Raw genomic sequence first — 5,997 nt, forward strand, 5'->3', positions numbered from 1 at the left:
GTAGTGAACAGCTGTAAACCCGACACTTCTCTCGCTCTCTGGAGCGCGTTTGAAACGAGCCACAGCACGTGTCCATAGCTATAAAGGTCTATCTTATCTTATCTTATAACACAGAATATGCTGTGGTGCTACAAATGTCATGAAAAACGGTCTGGATTGTTGGCACTCAACAGCTAAATCCCCCAAACAGCGCAGCACTCACTGTGTAAAATGCTATTGTGGATTGTTTTGACATTTTTCTGAAAATAAAAATTTCAAGTTTCAAGTGCATTTTGTCACAAATGTCTCAAACTGTAATAAGTTATAACTTATGACATAAAGCAGCAAAATGTATTACATGATGCATTGGGGATGTTTATTACAAAATGCTGTATTTTATTACATAATGTGACTTAACAGCGGCAGAAACTTTTTATTTTTTATTTTTCACAGATGCAGAAAAATTCCCCAGAGCATTGGCCATCATTCCAGTTTTGGATCCGGTCATCATAGTTCAGTGAACCACAATATTCATTTAAATCAGCGTTGTTCGGCTCATCGGGATGCCAAAAGCTGAAAGGAAAACAATTATTGAGAAAATGATTTGTTGAGCGTGAGTGAATATTTATGACCGTCTGCAGGAACCTTGTGTTAAGCAAAGAGCCGTCCACCCATGTCCAAACACCCTCCTGCTCCAAGTCACTCAGTCCAATCCATCTGACCCCATGGAACGTTGTACGTGCAAATTCCTGAGTAAGAGAGAAGCTGTTAGACGATATGTGCAGTTGTTACATGAGGGTCCATGTCTGCAGACCTGCTCCTCAGTGCTGGTGATGATTATGAGGTCTGCTCCTTTCTCCTGACAGAACTTCCTGCTCTCGTTCCAGCTCCGCTTTGTGTTTGAGCCCAGATACCAACCACCTTCAAAATACTGCCAGCCCCCAGAGGTGTGATTCTCTGAAAATATAAACATTAAAATTGTACTTACTTAACTTGGGACTTGTCGTCCCCCGATCAGAGGGCTTGGGTTAGGGCTCGGAACAGCAAATGTAAGTTAAGTTTCACTCACACAGATCTCATACATATTTTTATAAATTAGAAAGTTTTGGCTTTCAAATGAGGCATCACACTGGCATATAGGCTGAAAGCTATCAATACACTTTGAGATTTAGATATATATAATTACTAACAATAACCCTAACCCTCGATGGCAGGTAACAGGCTGAAGTGAATAAATTAAGAGTCTAAAGTAAAGTACACTTGCAATTAGAGATGTACGATTACATCATATATTACAATTCCGCTCTGAGCCTCATGTTTTCTGCCACACGATGCATAAATGCACAAATCTTGCTTTGGTGCTATTATATCTACCTGGATTTGGCATCACTTCTCTCTCATATCAGCGGCAGGCTACAGCAGCACAGGACACAACGACAGACACGCCTCTAGACTCAGTGAAATATGTCTATATTCCACCAGAAGTAATCTGCATGATGTCAACAAAAATACTACAAAGGAAGTAATATTTCATTTTGGAGGGGTAGGGCCTTATAAGTTATAACTAACTTCTTCCTACTCCCTTTGAGCAGCACTAATACCTCTTTTGTTGTGAAAAATTCTGTATCTTATATGTATACTGTACCTGTATATACCAATATTTTCCTTCTGAAACTGCATGGAAATACTTGGGGAGTTTGTTAAAATGAATGGTATTGGGTTTTTTGATCATAATTTCAGTCTTAAAGGCTTTTCTACTACTTGTTCAATAAAAACCTGTCTGGAAAATACAGTATTTTATGTGCTATATGACAAGTAACATGAAGATGAATAGTGTGTGCGCGTGTGAGTGCGTGCCCAGGGCGGCTACTTTACCACCGCCGAGTATAGAGTGAATGAATAATGCACAGAATTGTAAAGCGCTTTATAAAGCATTATGTGTATTTTTCTCTCAACTAAAGAGTGCACAAATAGTGTTATTGTTGTATACAGAACAAATTATAATATACATTATACATAATACATTACAATGTGCAACTATTACATGCAGCTCACGAGCCAACTACACATATGTATGTACACACCATCAAATACTGATCAGTTTGAATCCAACGAAGAATAATGAGAAATTCTGTTTTTTTAAGATTACTGTTCATTTAATCAATCATTTTAACCTTCAAAGCTGAAATCAATATCAAAACCACAATTTTACCCGTTTCAGGTCATTTTTATTTTGTAGAACCATTGAAATAATACTTATTTTTACTTTATAGCAAACTTTGACTCACCCATGTCCTGCAGTTTCTGCTCGAGTGTGTCCCTTTGTTGCTTCAGCGCGTCTCTTTCCTGAAGAATTTGTCGGTTTTTGGTCTCCATAACTGAAAATAAGTCAATGCTTTTGTTTATTTTTTGTTGCTTCTGTGAGCACGACTGATTTAAAACTCACAGATGTGGAGATAAAGGCTGAGAGCTTGTGTAACGCAAAACAGGCCAAATCCAAGGAAGACCAGAGGAATCCATGTCCCTTTAAAAGATATAACTAAGAATGATTAAGACACCGTACCGAGTGCAATTCCATTGTTCAAATTCTCTTACTTTTTCTCCTGACCTGAGGCTCCTCCATCGTTGGCTCACTGCAGCCCCACAGTCGGGGACTAAACTGAGCAGTACGAGTGTAGTAGATGTTACACAGCCTGATCACGATCTGTGTCGCTTTATCTTTCAGCAAAGGAAATGTATTTTTTTAAACACAGATAACTATCTATTTCACACAAGCGCATGCAAATACATACAGGAAGTAGTAGTCAGGGACCCAAACTCTCAAAAGCTCTTTAAATTGGGTTGAACCTGACATGGTCTGCTATATGTTTTATTTGTGTTTTTTCTGTTAACTTTGACCCTAAAGACCAATAATTGGAGGGTCCAAGATAATTCCAACAGTGTGTCTTTGTAGACACCACATGGTTATGCCTAAAATACTACACATTTGTTATACATTAGATAGTAATGTGGTTGGTAATGTATTTGCTGAGGAAAGCTGTGCTCTGAAGTTGGATTTTCCATAAACCACATGTTTACAATGAACAAGAGCCTTTTTACTGTTTAGTAAAATAATAAAGTCAATAATTTGATGTAGTCCGTTCACTAAAGTTGATTTATTACATCACTAATGCACGACGAGTCACCACAAAACTAAAGCTTAGGGCTCGTCCAGGACTAAATCACAGTGGTCGTCTGAACAAAACAGTCCATACTGGATTAAACCATTTCTCTTCGCTTTTCTGAAGTTGTTTAAGTTCTTTGTACATGTTAAAATTGTCACACTTTTTAAAAAATATATATATTCATGTATTTCAGTTTTGGTTATAAAGGACCTGCATCATGCTATTTTACTCATTCCAAAGTAAACTATAAACATTTATATGATATATTGTATCTCTATTTGTGAGAAATTAAGTATTTTCTGGGGTTATATTTCCAACCCGGAAGACAAGACACTTGGACTCAATTAACTCCGCCCCCTGTCTGCGCTCATGCAACATTAGCAGTAAAATAAATATAAATATCACAGCAGTAAGTGAAGTTACTTCATAATGCAGTTATAAGGAGTTGACATCTGCCTGACATTATCGTTAGGTAAGAAAAAAGAACAGGCGAGTCCAGAGTAGGTTAGAAAGAGTTCCTTTTTCACATCCTTCAGTGCAAGCATGACGTCTGGTCAGACGCTCAGGGGGTGCGTTTGTTTTCTCCGCAGGGCCAGCGCGGACGTGTCAAGCACTTCCTTTTCTTTCTTTCTTTTTTAAATTAATTAACTTTTTTTACGTTTTTGATTAGGAAATAGCACAACAAAGTCGATTTTGCATGATATAGCCCCTTTAATGTTGTGTAAATTATTTATTTTATTCGCTGGCACATTGAATCTGTACTACCCACAAGAAATGTGCTTTATGAATGATTAAATAAAAAGTAACTTTTATGACCAGAATTTCTAGGCGCAGCCAGGGACCGGAGGGTTGCTGGTTTTGAAACCTCAGGATCTCATCTCTGCTGTTTGCAGATGATGTTGTTCTGTTGGACCTTCAGCTGCTCTGGTTTGCAGCCGAGTGTGAAGCGGACAAAATTAGTTACCTTCACAAGATGGCTTGGGGTAGCGATCGATGCGCGTCCTGTTCCTCTGGCAGCTCCTCACGTGTTTCTGTTTTGCCCTTTAGACGAGTTAGCGCAACTACACGTAAAATCACCAGGTCCTCATGCTGCCGCGTGTATCATCCTTGCTTCCTGTTTGTTTGGGCTGCATGTTTCCCTGGGATTGACCTGACAGGTGCTGCAGCATTACGGCGTCCATATTTTTTTCCAGAATGCGACAGGATTGGCCAATTCTCCTCGATTAAAACGCACAACGCTATTATCGTGATCGACCTTTATTAAAATCTCGATTAGATTAAAATTCAATTAATTGCCCAGCCCTAGGTGACACCCCATGAGCCGCAGACCTCAGACCTTGGACCACAAGATTGAGATTAGGACTTTGCGATGGCCACTTCAAAACATTGACTTTGTTTTCCTTAAAGGAATAGTTCACTGTTTTTCCATACTGAGATATGTTCTTACCTGCGCTTAGACGAGTTGATACTTTGTGCCTATGGAAGAGCTTGGTCGCTTCCAACACCCCCATTTGGAGATATAGGAATATACTCGGAGAGGCCAAATGCTAACAACATCTTTGTTCTTTTGCGTGACTGAGGGCACGCATTAAGACCAGACAGGTACACATCAACTCGTCTATGATCAGGTAAGAACATATCTCAGTATGGAAAAAAAGGTGAACTATTTCCATAAGCCACTTTGTAACCAGTATTGGCCAAAAATGCATCAGAATACAGTAAATCAAATATGATTTTTCAAATTTTCCTGGGTGGATCTCCCTGCTAGCGTCCCAGGCCACTGCTCACCTACCTCAAAAAGTCAATGCATTTTATTTTTGTACTGAGCATGCTGAACACAATCTGCAAACATTTAAGTCAAAATCTGAGAATATAAGGAAAAAACTCAAATCATTTTCTAAATATCTTAAATGTCTTTAAAGCAAGACGGCTCTCCGACGTTTTTGTTGTGCAACAGTAGCAGCCGGGTAAAAAAGGCTGGAGACCCCTGCTTTAGAGATGTTTGTCAGAGGATAAAGACAAACTGACCCCAACCTTGTAATTGGCCAAATAAGCAGCTCATCTATTTCATCAAATCAAGAGTCTCATTTCAAGTCGTTTCAAGCCTTGTCCTCCGTGTCCTTCCAGGAAACACGCCTAAAACATGTCGTTAATCTGATACATCTGCTCATAAACACAGCTTCTGTTTTGGCCTTGATTAGCGGCATTAGAGGGAAATGCGTCTGGACTGTGCGTTCCCTCCCGCTCAGCCCTCGGTCCTCTCTGCCCGTTGCGTTCCTGGACTTCTTCTTGGAGTATATAGTATTTTTCGTACAGTATTCCCGCCCGGGGCGAGGCGCGTCCTCCTCAGATGTTGGGAGCGATCAGTTCTCGTTGCGTGAACTTCCACGTCTCCTGCTCTCCGCGGCCTCAGGGCGCTCAGCTGCTTTCAGCAGGAGGAGGAGCTTTCACCCAGAGCCTGAGCAGGACACACAAAACCAGGGCGGACAATGTGGAGAAAAACATGTCTCTTCTATGGACCAGGTTTTTACTCACTATTCTGGAAAATAAATTGAAATCTAATCGAAATGGCAATTTGAGTGGCTGCAATTAACAAATCACAGACTGCACAATATGAACAAATGTGATTCATATTAGCTTAGCAGTTCTGCCTTTTATCAGATGTTAGCCTGTTTAACTGATTGCAGTTCAGCATGACTAGGGATGGGCACCGTTAAACGGTTCCTACTTGGAACCGACCGAAAAGCTTCGGTCGGAGGCGGTATCGAAAAATTGTAATTCTTTCGGCGCCAACTTCCGGTTCTTTTTCTCTCCAAACGTCAATATATGACCCTCAGCGAGTCTTAAAAAAGCA

At 40.1% G+C, this 5,997-nt stretch overlaps 1 long non-coding RNA gene across 1 annotated transcript; it reads right to left on the reverse strand.

Annotated features, from left to right (window-relative positions):
• Positions 1-458: 458 nt before the first annotated feature.
• On the reverse strand, positions 459-935 carry LOC306970820. The gene is made up of 3 exons (XR_013793419.1): positions 794-935; positions 625-728; positions 459-552 (listed from the first exon to the last, which is right to left on the reverse strand). It is a non-coding gene; the product is annotated as an uncharacterized lncRNA (long non-coding RNA).
• Positions 936-5,997: the final 5,062 nt, after the last annotated feature.

The sequence above is a fragment of the Gobius niger genome, assembly GCF_951799975.1.
Source record: "Gobius niger genome assembly, chromosome: 11".
In the NCBI taxonomy this organism is placed as follows: domain Eukaryota; kingdom Metazoa; phylum Chordata; class Actinopteri; order Gobiiformes; family Gobiidae; genus Gobius; species Gobius niger.